General features: G+C 41.9%; 1 protein-coding gene across 3 annotated transcripts in view; it reads left to right on the plus strand.

Annotated features, from left to right (window-relative positions):
* The window catches only part of NCKAP5 (NCK associated protein 5), a 968,925-nt gene that overhangs the window by 87,986 nt on the left and 863,188 nt on the right, over positions 1-17,751 (plus strand). Inside the window, exon 1 of one of the 3 annotated variants that reach the window (XM_060622500.3) lies at positions 8,320-8,700. The exons of the other annotated variants lie outside the window; for them this stretch is intronic. The gene's annotated coding sequence lies outside the window, so the exon portion shown is untranslated. Of the gene's footprint in view, positions 1-8,319; positions 8,701-17,751 lie in introns of those variants that run through there. 3 annotated transcript variants of the gene reach the window in all.

Here is a 17,751-nt window from a genome sequence, read left to right on the forward strand (position 1 = left end):
TTTCCTCATGTGAGGTGCTGATCCCTTGCCTTCCTGCTTCCCTGGCACCCATTCAAGTCTGTGACTGGCATCCCCTGTTTGGTCAAATCCACCTGCTTGTCCTTACTTTTTTAGGCCTCATGCCTAATGCCCTGCTAACTATGAAGTCTAGAATGTGGTCTCTGAGTCAAAATGACACCAACTTGATTGAGAGATAACAGTGGCTTATCGAAAGCAAATGTGAACACAGAAGTCCTTGCTGTGTATAATTAAGTGCTAAACTGGGTGCTGCAGAGGCTCTGGGTCAAAAGAGTTCAGAGAGCAAGGGTCGATAAGGGGTGGAGCAGACAGGCAAAGAATAACGTACTTGAGTTCAATTTGTTTGGCCCTGCCTATAAATATGTGTCCCTTTTCTGCTCTTTTCCGCAGGTAGGAGTGGGAGATGTCTGGCAGGACGGGCTGTGGGCCATTAGGGCTACCATCCTACGACTGTTTTTTTTTTTTTTTTTAATTTTTTTTTTCAACGTTTTTTATTTATTTTTGGGACAGAGAGAGACAGAGCATGAACGGGGGAGGGGCAGAGAGAGAGGGAGACACAGAATCGGAAACAGGCTCCAGGCTCCGAGCCATCAGCCCAGAGCCTGACGCGGGGCTCGAACTCACGGACCGCGAGATCGTGACCTGGCTGAAGTCGGACGCTTAACCGACTGCGCCACCCAGGCGCCCCTACGACTGTTTTATGTAACCAAATGCTACTGAAGATTTTATTTCAAAAGTATCCTATTGCTAAAATAGCATTCTAAATGCTCCTTATTATAATACCCATACCCTTCCTATACAAACAAGGAATTTATCATTAAAAAAAATGTTTACTTAGTTATTTTGAGAGAGACAGAGAGCAAGTGGGAGAGGGACGGAGAGAGAGAAGGAGAGATGGAATCCCAAGCAGGCACGCACCATTAGTGCAGTCTGATGTGGGACTCAGTCCCATGAACCATGACATCATGACCTGAGCCAAAGTCGAGAGACATTTAACCGACTGAGCCACCCAGGCACCCAAGGAATTTATCATTTTTATATTTATTCAGAAGGTATTAGCCATATCATAAGTGTTTTTAACCTAACATTAGCCTCTCATGACCTACACTGATAAGACTCATGTTATTATGATCAGTCAAAATAATAAGTGATAACCAAGAAAATGAATTGGTATTCTTCTTTGTTATGAGGAAGGCTATACTTTAAAATAATTTCCCCACTGGTAGATTTTTAGGTTTAACAATAGATTATTGTACCCAGAAACAGCTTAATCTGTCTTAAAACAACCCCCTGGATTTATTTAAAGTATAAAGTTTAAACCAGCAGTGACAATGGAGCTGAGGGGCTCTATTATCTGCGGAGTTAGGTCCCGCAGGCCTTCTGATTCCTCAGGGCAATTATGGAGGATCCTAGTACAGTGTGGTTTCCTGCACAAAGGATGGTTTCTAGACACCAGAGTGAGCTTTGCCTGGGAATACGAGGAAAGAATAGGCACTTCCTCTCTGGGGAGATATGCTAAATGTGCATCATCCCTGCTTGCGTGGTGACCACTTCTCTTCACAAGGGCAAGAGGGCAAGAGGACAGTGCTTGCCCTGGACCTGTAAAAGCCCACCTGGGGCAAAGCCCAGCCTGACACATCCCCTGGAGCCTCGGCCCAGGTTTCCACACGTGTTCTTTGCACCTGAGTGATCAGCTCTCTTCTGTTTCCACCCCTCTGTTTCTGCCACTTCTGTTGACTTCCCAGGGATGTCTGATTGGAGACAGACTGTGGAGCGAGTTGCTTCTCTCTCTCTCTCTCTCTCTCTGATCTGTAAGGATGCCTTTTCTAAAGGGCCCTTGAGGAATACTTGACACAAAAATAAGGTGTTTGTGGAACCTAACATATCAGGCCATCAGAGAAAAGAACTCCTGTTGCCTGTATGTTTGTGTGTATGTGTGTGCATACTTCCAAAGGTGAGGGGAAGAAGAAAGAAGAAAGCTACACCCCTCTTCCATCCCATCCTTTCAACAGACCCCTGACTTGCCTTTTTTCCAGCACACCCACTTTTGTCTTCTTTACTTAAAATGCTTTGTCAGCATGAAAGGAGGAATTCTGGGGCCTAGGGTGGGGGGCGGGGGAGGCCCAACAGCCCAAGGCTCTGCTGGCCATTTGGCAAATGCAGGCAGGGATTCCAGAGCCTGGGAGTCTGTCCTCTTGAGAACCCATCCTGCCTCCTCACTGGGGCGCCCTACCCTGTTATCAGCCTTTCTTTTTTGCATCCCAGGGCTGTTGTGGGGGCTCGTATGTGGAGTGGGGGCAGGTGCTATTGGGTGCTAGAGCCCCAGTGTTTTAGGAACCACGAGGAGCTGTCATGCCATCCAGGGTAGGCTTTATTAAAGGCACTAATGACACAATAATCCGGGTCTCACACATCTACCAGGTGGCTATCTCCACCTTCTTCCTTCCCTTAGGGCTATCACTGATTTTAATGGCCTCTCTGTATCTGGTGAAAATCGAACTCAGGGTCTCTTTATTTAGACAATCCCCACAGGCCACAAAATGAGTTGCTTTCTCAGTGTATAGACAGCCATGTCCCTTGAGGCCTCCTTCAGGCTCTGGTTTCAGGACTCTGTTCTCAGATTAAAAGGAATGCAACTTGCATCTTGCAGTTTAATGAATTTACATAAATCTCTGAGGTAGCATTGTGGGACTCGGCTGGCAAACTGGACTTTGATGCTACACGTCAGATTGGTGTAAAATCCAAGTTAGGGGGAGAATATGGCTCCCCTCCCCCCTCCTCTTTTCCCACCTCCTCCAGCCCAGCCCTTTTTATTTGGGGCAAGCAAACTAGTTAAAAAAGTCAAACTCACAGTATGCACTGTCAACAACACAATGAAGAGGCTGAAATAAAATCCTCCAACTTCATGGTGATACTTTATACTTACATAGGGCCTTTCATCAAAAGGCTTCTCATGCCTGAGGCACATTAACCCTTGCTCTTCCTCTGTGGCTGGACCTAGATAGAGCCTGAGCTAGGTGGGAAAGCAAAGGCGTGGGGGGCTAGCACCCTATTTCCAGGACGAATTTTCATAGTAGGTCAAATTTTACATCTTTCCCCTTCACCTCCTTTTTCAGCAAATGTTGACTATATCAGCCCCTCTCCGGAGGTCCCTGGTGCCCCAATAATGTCAACAACTCAATAGATTACATGCGAGTTGAGGGTACCAGCAAGTGAACTCCCTTTCCCCCAGTGAGGAAAAAGGCGTTTGTAGATTTGAAGCTTGATTTATCATGAAACGTATCAAAGCAGTAGTTGTGAGAGTAATCTGAACTTTGTCGGACTTCACACTTCATGGTTTACTCTTGTTTTTGTTTAGTTTACATATGGAGGCTGTTGTAACATCTGTCGCGATTAAAGCCTGAAAATGTTTTGAGGCCATCAGTGTGGCACCTGTTTTGTCTCTTCCGAGTCACACTTTGTGTACCAACTTTGTGCCAGATGTGATTCATGTCGCTAATGGTTACCAAGAATTTGCTTGTTGATCACAGTGCTCTTTCCTAAGGAACCTGGACAAAGCTCCTTCGTCTTTATCAATGTCTGGTTGTAGACCAGAAGTCTTATATTCATTTCTCTTGTCATAGTCAGTGCTTCTTAAAGCTTAACCACCTGCATGAAAATGATGTGCGCCACTTCCCCAACATGCAGATTCCAGGGCCCCTCGAGACTTACCTAAAAAGCCATGCTGATGGGCCACCTGGGTGGCTCAGTTGGTTTAGCATCCGACATCCGCTCAGGTCATGATATCGAGGTCCATGAGTTTGAGCCCCGCATTGGTCTCTGTGCTGACATCTCAGAGCCTGGAGTCTGCTTGGGATTCTGTGTCACTGTCTCTCTCTGCCCCTCTCCCGTTTATGCTCTGTCTCTCTCTTAAAAATAAATAAACTTTAAAAAATTTTTAAAAAGCCATGCTGATTTGAATATTGAAGTGTTACTCCTTCTAAATTCTCTTCTGCTTCCTATTTCTGATCAGATTAACTTTTGCGGGGTAGACTAACTGGCAACAGGCTATTCTTAAGCATTGGTAGAACTGTTAGCTCCACAAGAAACAAAAGATATCAGAGCAAAGGTTTGTGAGTTACTGAAGGCTCTGTGTAAAGGGAAATAAGAAACACACTTAAATGCCTGCTCTTCAGCATTTTCTCCTCACAATCGGATATTGCCCATCTGTAAGGGCATGGAGAATTTACTCCAAGGTGATGCTCTGGGGATAAGTTTCATGAGTGTGATTCCCATGGTCTTGGCACTTGTCTTTGAGGCCTACACCGTATGTCCTCTAAAAGCTAAGCAGAACAGCTGAGTTATGGGAAGGAGCAGAAATCACACTAGTTTGAGATTCCAGTCTAAAGGTGTACTAAATGTCTAAAGATTCAAGTTAAAGGTGTACTGAAAGACAATTTGTCTTTGTTCATATTGGTTTATCAAATCTCTTCTCACTATTTATAATCCTCAGGGGAATCTAGCCCACCCCAGGACACTGGAAGGTTAGGCAGACCTGAACTGAAATGGTGGCTCTACCTCTTACTATTTGTGTGACTGTAGTCAGATTACTTAAGTAACACATCTTTCTGGGCCTTGGTTTCCTTAGTTGTAGAAAGGAAGTGATAATAATAGTATGTAACTCATTGGGTTATTTTAAAGGTAAATTAGATAATGCATTTAATGTAAATAGAACACATAAATGCTTAATAAATGGCTGTAGTTTTACTTTTTTCTGGGTATAAGAGGCAGAGGGAGGGGAAATCAGACACTGGAGATAGAAACCTATGATGATAGTCTTGGTAGGTCACCAATATTACATGACCATCACCAGCAAGCATCTCTCAGGGACCTCTGGGCTCTGTTTCACACCTTGCGGATCTGATTACCATCTCTGACTTCAGGGATTTTCCAGAAAACACTCAATCATGAACAATACAGCACCAGACTTTTGAAAATGGAGCAGATAAATACACATTCGTATGCCTGTTATAACACTGCCTGGCAGTCTTCCATGGGTGAAGGCAAGCCTCATGGGAGAGAGGGGATTGCCTGAATGGGGTTGAGAAGGCCCTGAAATGGGAGGTGAGCTAAGCATCTTAGCATGTGAGGTAATTTGGGCAGCAGCGTTAATGATCACCTGGTAGAGGTGGAGAAGACAGCCCCCCACCATCGTCTTTCCCTTATTTATTTTTATACTAAGTTGTAAGTCAAGTTAAATAATTGTCTTTAACTCTCACTTGGGAAAGTGTGACAGTATCACACCTAAAGGGCTCCACATGAGCATTTAAACAGAATCTGTCCTCAGGTTCGTATAATGTGTGGATCATAGCAAAATAAAAACATGCAGGAAATGTGGGCTGTACTTTCCTTTTCTTGAAATTATTACAGACATAAGATATCTTCTCACTAGGAAGTAAGATAAGACTCCAACGTGCTTTCTCTAGGGGAATGGAAATAGTGCTTTGAAAAACTTCTCTTACTTTGGTGGAAATTTTCAGTCATCCTTTCTATTGGACATTTTCCCCCTAAAGAAAAGCGTAGTATCTAATGCAGGGCTTATGCCTGAGGGTTTCAGTTATAGAGGTCATGTAGGCCTTGTGTAGAGGAGACAGACCTGTGCATTATGCCATCACCCCAGGCCACTGAATTTCAAAGCCTAGAGTCCTTAACAAAGCTCTGAAGAGTCTTTGTGGGTTAGACTTTTCTAACCTTCCTCTGGAGAGTTCCTTAATGTTAGACCAGCCATGACAAGGAGCTTGGCAAACCTATGCCCTTACAAGCTTTCCGACTTTCCCTCGTGCTTGCTAGCAACCAGCGAACGGAACCAAAGAGGTTCATACTTGTCTTACCTTAAAATTCCATTTGTCAAATAGCAGTTGCACAACAGAAAGGTCAGCACTTTATGTTCTGAGCACTTAACTTTAATCATTGCTTAAGGTGGACAGAGTCTGAGAGGTTTTCAAACCAGTTCTCTAATGTAATGGCAAGGAGGTGGCGGGGGGGGGGGGGGGGGATGGTGTCGGTCATTTGATCAGGAAGGAAAATCCAGTGTCTGGTTCTGTGTCTTTTTAACCCCATTCCATCCCCACGTGTGCTGCTGTATCCTCACAGAGACTCCGAAAATGTGTTCCATCAATAGATCTGCAGTGATTACCTACTATATGTTAGACTTGTTGAAAAATAGCTGTTTTCTCCTTGTGATTTATGTTGAAAATTGTACAATCCTATACTATTATTATCTTTTTAATAACAGAAGTGGAATATGCTCATTGAAAAAAAAATCAGACCACACATAAGCATACAAAAATGAAAATTCCCCTATCCGACTCCCCAAGGGTAACCCCTGTTAATAATTTGTATAAGTCCTCCATCACACGCTACATTCTATACTGCAGTTTGCTTAATTCATTCAGCAAGCAACTACTTCTTTCCTTATCAGTACATGCCCAGTTACCTCAAATTTTTTCATCCCTTTCTAAGTTTTCTGTACTGTGCATGTACCATCATTTCTATATTTACCTTTTCTCATATTGATGGATATTTAAGTTATCTGTATTTTATTGGGTTACAAATAATGCTGCACAGAACATTTTTGACCTTATATCCTGGGGCTCTTTTGTGAATATAGTGGTGGGCTCATTCTGGAAAAGTGGAACTGCTGGCTCTAAGGGTTTGTACCTAGAAAATCTTTAGGTACATCCTTTTTTTAAAAAATTTTTTAATGTTTATTTTTTTTTTTTATTTTTGAGAGACAGACAGAGTGTGAGTGAGGGAGGGGCAGAGAGAGAGGGGAACACAGAATTCAAAGCAGGCTCCAGACACCGAGCTGTTGGCACAGAGCCTGCTGCGGGGCTTGAACCCACGAACTGTGAGATCATGACCTGAGCCAAAGTCAGCTTAACTGACTGAGCCACTTAGGTACCTCGAGTGACTCCTATATGAAAGTAGAATATTTTGGGGCCTTGATATCCTACCAAATCAACTGCTGCTCTTTGAAAAAATAATTTTTGGACATGCACTGAGCATCCACTGTGGGGAAGTAGTGAGATGTGAGGTCATTGTTTCCCAAGGGCCAGGAGAGTGTTTAATCTAAATATACACCCATTCCATGGAATCTGCCAACCTTATTCCTGCCTCCCTTCTTAGTCTCCACCCCCACCGCGCACCCCCTGTTTCTGTTTAAGATTGACTATGGCAGGCTATTTGGGTATAAACAAATAACACAACACAATGGTTGCCCTCAAAGACCTTTCAAACTGGGTTGGGGAGACGGAACACAGATGGCTACAAAACAAGCTAAAAATATAAGTCAGTATATAAAAAGCTGCAAATAAATATAAATAGTCAGCATCATTATAGCACTTCAGAGGAAGGAAGAACAGTGGTCTAGAGTGTTGAGCTTCATGACAGAGACGTGGTGGAGGATTTGTGGATTTCCCCAGGTGGGGGTGGGGTGGGTGGGGAGAGAACTATAAAAAAAACGGTAAGAACCAGCTGACAGAAGAGCTTCTATGAGAGAGTGGAAAACAGGCAGGAAAATGCCCATTTTTGTCTTGCTGGTTAGAAGTGACTGGGGCTTACAGTACTCCATGAGACTATTACAGATACCTGGCAAAGGTTACTTTTGGGGGGGCCCGATGGGGGTGGTGCAGGTAGGTCATTAAAATGTTGAGAATCCGGTGAAATAGGTGAAGAAAATTAGGCATACATTTATCTTGATAAGCCCTAATATATGGAAGTGTTGAGTCACTATATTGTACACCTGAAACTAATGTAACGTTGTATGTTAACGACACTGGAATTAAAAAGACATTAAAAAATTTTTTTGAGAATCTAAAGAAAGCTTCCAGCACCCTATTTGCACATATACACAAAATTTTGCCTTCATTTCAGGAAACCCTTTCTTCTACCACAAGCTGAAAAACTTTCGAGTGTGTCTAAAAAGAGTTGCACCCCAGGATAACACATTTCAGAAAGACACGAGCTGGGTGTATATATCACAATAAAAGTTGTCAGGCTACAGAAGCCATAACTAATATTCCTATTTGTGAATCATCAAACTCTGGAGCAGACTGGAAACAGGTGGGTAAACAACTTTGCGGGGCCATGCTGGCATTGCACACTTTCCCTGCTCGTCTCCAGTTTATCCAGCCTCAACTGGTGGAGGCGATTCTGGGTGTTTTTCCGGAGAAAGGCTCTGACCTGAGAAAAACCAAGCTCTTGAAAATTTGAATCAATGGGATTATTTAAGCATGTATCACTGGAGTCCGCCCCGAGATGCCGACTTTGCTGCAGAAAAGATACTCTCGCTCCCCACCCCCTCCTTTCTTTTTGACAGTCAGTTAATAAAGACTCAACAATAAGCAGCTGCCAGTGATGTCATTTGGGACTTTGTCCACGGAGCTTGTATTTACAAGCTCGGAGCAACCACGGAGCCGCAGCCCGGGGAGCAAGTCTCCGCAAACTTGCTCCGAATTCGCTGCAGGACTTTGCTGCTGCTTTGGATGTGCAGGAAAACTGAGCGTGTTCTCTTGGTGCGGCCTTTTAACGCTTCAAAAATAAACAGAGGATAAACTTGGGAGGAAATTTTTAGCTGGAGAGAGCCGTGGCTGTGTCTGTCTCCAGGACTGTGATATGTATTGACTGAAGAGCTAACTACAAGTAAGCTGTGGGTTTTGTTTTTTGTTTGTTTGTTTGTTTTGTAAACTCTTGTAACAGTTTTTCTTGCTTAAACAGCTTGCTTTCCTTTTGAAGTGAGGTGATGATGTTTAGGTGTTTCCACAGGTTCTCTCGGCTGCCACAAGTATGTGTTTGTTCCTAGTAATTATAGTGCGCTGAAGTTGCTGGGGTAGGTGCAGAGGACTCCTTGTCTAAGAACAGGCACCAGTATATAGATGATAATAGATAGTGAATGCCTAGTCCTTTTTTTGCCTCTGCTGGGAGTTTGGAATTTTTTTTTTTTTTTTTCAAATAAGAAGCAACCAACCATACCAAAAACTATGAGGCTGACCTAGGAATTTTAATAGAAAACTATAAACTTAATTATTAATTAACTGGTGTGCTGGAGGGGGAAGCCCACTTTTTTTTTTTTGTCTCTGATCCCTTCTGCGATTTATAGATTTCTAATATGCGCATGCTGTTTACAGTGTCTAGTTCCCTCCTGCCTACACCCTCTCCCCATAGGCGCGCGCACACACACACCCAGGCTCATTCATTCTCTGGGAATTTGAAAGTATAGAAGAATGTTTTGAAATTGAAACCGTTCCTATCTGGATATTTTCCCATTGAGTATCTGGAGAAATGTTCACTGTTCTGACTTGTCTTCTGAGTTAGGAACCTGAATTAACGTACTATTAAAAAAGTCCTATTTTGACACTCAGCTAGGTTTGGATTTCAGATCCACATCCTCTCTTTGATTTTCCTCCTGACTCTTTAAAACTGTCCAGATATTCTTGGGGGAATAGGAAGAGGGGCTTCTTGTGTGGCGAGCTGGACATGGGCTTGCTCTGATCACAGTAGCACGGGGCCACCTGGAAGTTCTACCTTAGAGATGCGTGCATTGGTCTTTTCTGCTGCGTGCTTCAGGCTTCTGGCTTTGCAATTCTGTGCTTGTAGCCAGTAGCAAATCGCAGCTGATTCCTGCCATCTAGAAGGGACAGCCCTGCTGCATGGATTGGCAAGAACTGGCTGTTAGCGTGTTAACTCCAGCACGCGAACCCTGTGACTCACTCCTGGAGCCCCAGCTTGTTCCTCAATTCAGCTGCTCTGTCACTAGCCCAGGAGAGCAGGGACAGCCTTCACTGCTTTTCCCTTTTTCTCTGGCTTCACAAAATTCTAAGAAGCCAGTGCCAGAAAGTTCCTACAATATTTCAGTGTTTTCCATGGATTTCTAAGGTGGGCACCCTCCCGCCTGTTTGTGAGCCCCCAATTTTTCCATCAGAGCACACCGTGCTAAGATAGATGCTCAGTGCTTTTTGCAAATTTTCATTTAAAATAAGGGAACTGCTACTAAAACAGTTTTCAAACTATTAGTCACAGCTAATTCTTTTGCAGAAGAAAACCTGAGGCATGAGGAAGGGAAATAGTTTGTTCAGAGTCACATGGCAAGATGGTGGCAGAGCTACAACAAGGAACGAAGTCTTTGGTGCTCATGCCAGCATACATTCCACATTTCCATTCCTAAAGATTATAGAAAAACCAGGACCCACATGTGGTTGCTGGCCTTCTTGTAGGAACAGTATGGTGTGAAGGTGGAGAGATAAAGGTGGTCTGGCCCTGTTCCTGTTTTGACTTTGGCTCTCGGTATGCTTCGAGATGTTTCTGTTCCTCATTCTTTTTGCTAGAGAACCAAAGAGAACTGTGACTATACTACAGTCGATGGCCAAAAGGCAAAGTGGGGTGATTCTGGCAGTTGAAATAGTACAAAAGGCATTTTGTATCATGTAAAGTTCCCAAGGTATCAGGTGGTTCCCAGCTCTGACATTCTGCACTTCGACCTTACTTTCAAGTCTCAAACTTTGTATTTTTTATTTATTTATTTTTTATTGCCCACACCTTGTTTTCCTTCCTCCCCTTTGGAGCCCCTCTTGCCAGTATAAGCTTTTCATTTTCTCTTTGATTCCCCCTCCCCCTTCATCCTCTCACCGCAGCCTGGACCTCAGATTCTAACATTCAGCTAGATTCCCCCCCCCACATGCTACATTCCTTTTCTCTCTGGAACCTGCCTTGCCCTTGCTGCGGGTTGTAGTGATTTCCTTCTTTGGATCTTCATGGTGTCTTGTGATAACTTGTGCTTTGGAATCTGGAGCTCTTTGCCATTTAAATCCCTTTGTCCATTGTAATCAATGGCTATGGTTTACTGCTTCCTATATCCACAGCACCTAGTAGTACAGAATCTTACTCAATGTATAATACCAAATAAATGAATAAGTGAATGGCTAATATTAAACATCCCCTTTTCTTCATCAAGCATCCGGGCCTCTGCACGTAGTTGACAAAATCGTGCTGAGTGGCTTTACATTCTTCTTCACTGGGGTTCAAGGCCTTCGATGCCAGATTCCTGAGCATGCCAACAGGGCTATTCCTGATGTAATACCCACCATCCTACTCTGATTCCTTCTTCTCCACTCCTCCGCATGTATTTCCATATCTGTCCACAAGGCTCTTAGCCTGACAGCTCACCCAGACCTTCCACTGAAGGTCCAGGGGCAGCATGGCATAGTGATGGAGGTCTTGGCATCTGGAACTGAACTGACCAGGCTCAAACACTGCTTCTATCACATTCTGCCTTTATGATCTTGGTTAATTCACTCAACATTTCTGTTTGTATTTCTCCTCTTTAAAATGTGGCTAATAGGTTTTCCTACCAGGGTGGGGCGACTGGGTGGCTCAGTTGAGCATCTGACTCTTGATTTCAGCTCAGGTCATGATCCCAGGGTTGTGGGATCAAGCCCCACATCAGACTCCATGCTCAGTGTGGAGCCTAAGATTTTTTCTCCCTTTCTCTCCCTCTGCCTCTCACTCGAGCACACTCTATCTCTCTAAAAACTAACTAAATAAAAATAAATAAATAAATGAAAAGAAAAAAAGAGTGCCTACCTCATGAAGACATGGGGGTGGATTAAATAAATTAATGTAGCTAAAACACTTAGCACAATGCCAGGCATATATTAAGTACTAATGAGTGTTAGCTATTGTCATTATTATTTACCTTGCAGATGCTCGTGTCCCACTCCAGACTTAATGAATCAGCATCTCCAAAGTGAGATTCAGATCCAGGCATTATTAAAAAGTTCCTCCAATGATTCGCATGGAAATGACTGGCTTAGCTACCCACGCTACTTTCTGTTACTTGAGCATGCTGGGCTTGTATGTTCTTTCGTACCTTTATGTTCTTGCCCATGGCACCTCTCTATCCACCCAATTTATCTTCCACAGCCTTGCCAAATTTGTAATGTCAGCATCCTAGCTCAGCATCTGGCACAGAGTGAGTTCCCAACAAATGATGAAAAAAAGTGTATGAATACATGTTTAATGGGAAATATTTAAACTGTTTAAACTATTTTCTTCCCCCAATCACCACTGAGTGATTACAGTAGACTAGGCTCATTTCTAAGCTCTTTGCACATGCTGTCTCATTATGGTCACTATACTCCTTTCCCAGGCAAGGATACTGAGGTACAGAGAGATGAGGTAATGTGTAACCATCACATGGCAGTATGAGACAGATGCTGGATTTGAACCCAGAGCCCATGGTCTTAATCCTTCATTGTACTCTGGATATAGAAGGTGTCTTTTTCCTCATAAACTTTGCCAGTGATGGAACTTTGATTTTGCTTGTCTCCTGGACTGATGATTGTACTGGCACAGCAGCAAATCAGATGTATACTTCTGGGTGTCAACTGGTTGAACTGGTGATTCACATTTTCTAGTTTTCAGAAATGTCTAAAGCACATGCCCAGTTCTTTGGTATTTGGTATATGAATCCTCTTGTGGGTTAGTCCAAGTTTATGGCTAAACATCAAGATTATTTGCATTCTTGGTATGGGTTTTGGTTGGCGGAGTTCAACTTGGTCAAGTGTAATCCCGGTGATTTAGGTTAAAAAAAAAAAAAAAATGGAAATGATGGTTGGCCATTTGGTTGTCCCTAAAGAGTTTACCAAGGGAAGTGGCAGCATTTTGTGATAGTGGATTTAAATAACCAAGATGGTTGACAGTGAACACTGGCAAGCCATAGAACCAGTTAAACACCAGGTAACTTATAGCCTTGTTTTTCTCTAGCTCTTTAATTCTGCAAAGTTTAATGCCGTTGGAACTTTGGATTCCCAGTTGTGTTTTCTTATAGATGAAATAATAAATCTCTCGGATGCATAGAACATTACCCGCAACATTTACTATGCCCCAATACATACTTGTCTAATGAAGTGTGTCATGTCAGTTTGGAAGCCTCAATTACACAAGGTACTTCCCAGTAGTTACATAAATTAATCTTGGTATTTTCAGGGCAAGAAACCAGATCTCTCCTTCTTAGAAATAAACTTTCTGGATTAGTGAGTCCTTTGAGTAGAATTTGGATAGACTATAGAAACCCAATGGACTGAGTTCAAGAGGAAAGTCCCAAACACATTTTGGAATATAAGCTCAGTCCATAATATGGCAGATAAATATTGTGTTGAAAGAAGAGCTGTTAGTTCTGAAATGTGGGAACAAATGTTACTGTCGAGATGCATGTCTGACAAACTGCTCCATGAAGGGTACTTGCTTCATTTGGCAAATTGAATCTGGAAACAGAACACTGATCTGGGCCAGCTCAAAAGATAGGTCCCACATGGTTCCCATTGTCAGTAGTAATTGTATTATTAGAAAAATTTTTAAAAATTGGAGTAATATATGCTCATAATGTAGAAAAACAAATGTTTGTGTAGCTCTATAACTACATATATTATGTATAAATACATACATGTATAGTACTATATGTACATATATATATGAAGATATATGTATTTTGTGGTCCCTGAGCCATCCTTCCCACCCCTTTCCCCAGTCCTGCTCCTCAGAGAAAATTTCTACTCTTTTAGCTGCTTTTTCTAGAATATATTTAAAAAATTTTTGTTTATTTTTGAGAGAAAGATAGAGACATTGAGAGTGTGCAGGTGGGGGGAGGGGCAGAGAGAGAGGGAGACACAGAATCCGAAGCAGGCTCCAGGCTCTGAGCTGTCAGCACAAAGCCTGACGTGGGGATCTAACTCACAAACTGTGAGATCATCACCTGAGCCGAAGTCAGATGCTTAACTGACTGAGCCACCCAGGCGGCCCTATAATATTTCTAAATAATGTTTTATATCTATTTGTAATATAAAATTATTGATTTATTTTCTCTTACAACAGACAGTATAAGTTTCTTATATCTCACACACCTTCTCTGTTCTCCAGTGGAATTATATATCACAATTGTTGATTAAATTAATATTTAGTGCACATTTTTCATGTTTATTGTTGAGTCAAATAATGTATTATCACATTTCCATTCTATTAAACATATTTTTCCTGAAGTTATTAATTGCTTCATTTAAAAAATTTACTTAATTTTCTAGAAATCTGTAGTTAAATTTTCTCAGTTCTACCAGCCCTTTGACAAATGTGTCAAAGGCAATCTACTTTTAAAATATTCTTCTTATATGAATAAATTCTCAGGTCACCATATACTGTTTTTTTTGTCATTTGTCAAGTGAGAGAACTTAATTACCAGTTGTGCTGTATCAGAAGCATTTTAAAGAGCCTGCCTTCAACATTTTAAAAAATTCTAATTATAGTCAATTACTCATATGTGGGTAAATAGAAATGATCTGGTTTATTGTAGTTGGTAAATAGCATTCATAATTTGGTTTTATGATTCCACGAATATTCCATACATTTTAATGTGATAAATATCCTTGTTTCTGCGTACCTCTGACATCTGGAATAGTTTCATCAGAAGAAAGCAAATGATACTTCTTGTAAGTTATTTTATGGATAGTGAATTTGAATGGCCACTTGAAATGACATTTATTTCCTTTCTCATTTTCTTCTCATTCATTCTTTCAGTCTAGATTTGTATAATCGGTAATGTGAGATACTTTATTGTTGGGAGTGGTTAAAATACTTTAAATTATTTGAAAAAGACTGTATTTTTGGAGATTGCCAGTAGAGGGCCTTATTAAACTAAATAAAATTTCACAGACTAGTTGAAACAGTTACCTTGTTGAAGAAGCCAATTTTTTTTTTTTAAGGACACCTGATTAAGAGCAGTAAACCTACCAAAGTTATTTTTTCAAGCACATTGTATTTCTTTCTAGAGAAATGAGAAGTCTTAACTTTTCATTTTCATTGTTTTCTTAGGGGGAAAAATTGTAGAATTCAATGTATTGATAGCCCATCAATCAAACCAGGACTCCAGTGCTAAGACATCCAGCCTATACCTGATGATTCTTATGGAGCTGGGGTCTTAGTCTTGGAGCCTTCAGGGATCTAGTATTGGATGTTGAATATGGGAGAAACACACGATGGTTCTCTTCTCTTTTTATACTTGCTTCCTACATTTGAGTGAGCCCCACTCTCAACAAAAATGGGTTTTCTGTTCCTTGCACCTGGACCAGAATCTTCTCATCCTGTGATATGCCCTTGATGAAGACACAGGGAAGGAGAATCAAGAGAATATGTGAGAGCAGGAGCACTTGTTACATACTCTTTCACACTTATTTTCCAGTGAGGGAAGCAGAGCTGTAGGGAAAGGAGATGTCTTTTCTAAAGTCATTTAATGGATTAGGGCAGAGCTCATCTCTCCATCCTCACTGGGTGTTTTCAGCTCCTCCCACTCACTGAAATCTCTATTTTTTGGGAAAGAAGTCTCCCTCCTCCCCACCACTGTCATTGGGACAGCTCCTGCTCACCCTAAATGGCCCCTCCTCAGGAAGTCTTCCCCTACTTGGTATATACTCTGATAGCTTTAGGTACTTGTTTTCCATAGCACTTGTCAGTAGCATAGTTAAATGTGTGGTCAACTATTTGATTAAGAACATCTCCCTGTCTAAGGTACAGGTTCCATGAAGGCAAAGCCTTGTCTATCCTGTTTAATATTATAGCCTTAGATAGAACAGTAGCTGCAAATGGTAGGTGCCCAACAAATATTTGGTGAATGGATGGATATAAACAAGTTTTTTGATTTTGATTAGTGCTATGGCCTCTCCATTTTTTATACTTATGAACACATTCCTTTTTATAACTCAGCTGATGACATTCAAATCTCATGGCATTCAAATGCCTGTGGACACAAGGCATAGAGGCATGGTATTATTTTTTAACTAACTTTCAATGAGTGACTGAGTGACTCTATTTCTAGTCATGTGAGCATCAGTGTTCATGGCATTTATCAAATGGGAGCTGTAAAGATGTGAAGGTAAATGAAGAGAAGGGACAAGGATTTCTCTTCTCTCATTGATGAGGACAAGAAAGTAGAGAGAGGATGATGTCCTGAACTCGGTAATGTGCCCTTTTATGTTTCCCAGGTTGGGCCAGAGATGTTCTGGATACCTTTTTCCTGAAAGGCTGCATCATATACTAGGAACATCAGAATCTTTGGACTCAGTTAACAGAGTAGCAGAGAAAAATAGACACAGCCCATGACCATGTGGTATTTATCCTTGGGTATACCTGGGTTCAGTTTATGTTTTGGTCTCTGTTGACTTGGGGTGAATCATTTAACTTCATTGAGCACAGTTTCCTTGTCCACACAATATAGTAATAGCAATGATGATTTCACTTAATATTTATGAAGTACTTATATTGTGTCTGGTCCTGATGTATTTTCTATGAATGTTGTCTCATTTAATCCTCAAAATAGCCCTCTGAGATAGATATTACTATTAATCCCATTTTATAGATGAGAAACCCAAGGTACTGAAAGGTTAATTTGTTCCAGATTCCATAGTAAGACTTTGAACTGGATATTTTGATTCTATTACCTCCTTATAGGATCATTGTGAGGATTAAATGAAATGAAACACCTAGAATGCCAGCACAAAAATAGACTCACAGTACATGGTAGGCATTATCACCATTAGTGGCTCCTAATAGTTGAAGACATGTAGGCCCCTGTAAGTAGGTGATTGCTGGAGGGAGTTGGGAGGGCTGATGGCAACACTGCATCCAGGTCATAGGGACTTATAATCCCAACGCCAAATGTCAAGAGCCCCATGTACGCAGCATTTGGCACATACTAATATTTGTAGCCGTAAACAACTACCAAGGAGACTTCCCACCCCACACCCCTCCTGTCCATGAATGCATTTATTATGTTCTTACCATATGGACATATTTTTCATTGCTCAACGCATTGCATCTGTTTATGTGCTGCCCTTGGCTTTACAATCTTTGCATTTCATTTAGCAAAACTGCCAAGTCTGGTGGACTTTTGTATGTGTAGAACTGCTTGTTTGAAGTATAGTGGAACCTGGTTATGGAGTAAGGTGGGTATAAGGAGTGTCCAGTTCCTTTCAGTGAAGTCTTTTTTTGATACTGTTTTTCTGTATCCCTGGACCAACTTCCCTAGCTCCTCCTGCCCCTGCCTCTTTCTCATCTCTCTCTCTCTTTCCTACTTCACCTTACTTTTCTGTCCTTATTTCTCTCAATCTTCCCTCTCTCTCCATCTCTCCTTTGATTTACTCCTATCTTTTCCTGTTTTCCTTCTTTATCTTCATTTTTCTCTCCTCTCCCTCATCCTCCCCAGAAAGGAAAATAGAGGGGGAGTGAAGATGGTCAGTGTTTCTCAGCAGACCAGGAGGTAGAGAAGAAGGGAACAATTTCAGTTTCCCCACTTCTCCATAAATGTCAAAAACCCTAGGGTTTCTTTATTAATGGTGATCCTATAACAAAGAACACATCTGAATTACAAGCCCAAGTAAAGAGAGAAACCAAAGAGACAGCAGTGTGGTGGGGTGGAGTGTAATTTGGGAGGATTGAACAACCCTGCTTGTAAAGTGCCACAAGCCAGCTGTAGGATCAAGTGGCCCCATCTGCAAGGTGAAGGGGGAGATCAGATAGTCTCAAGGCCATTTCTAGCCCCATGATCCTGTTATTCCTTAACAGACAATGACTGCAGCCTGACTCACCATACAGACAATTATCCAAAGCACTGAGGAGCAAAGCACAGTGGGCTCAGGTCCGGGCTGCATGCAT

This window comes from Panthera onca, chromosome C1 (genome assembly GCF_046562875.1).
Source record: "Panthera onca isolate mPanOnc1 chromosome C1, mPanOnc1 haplotype 2, whole genome shotgun sequence".
In the NCBI taxonomy this organism is placed as follows: Eukaryota; Metazoa; Chordata; class Mammalia; order Carnivora; family Felidae; genus Panthera; species Panthera onca.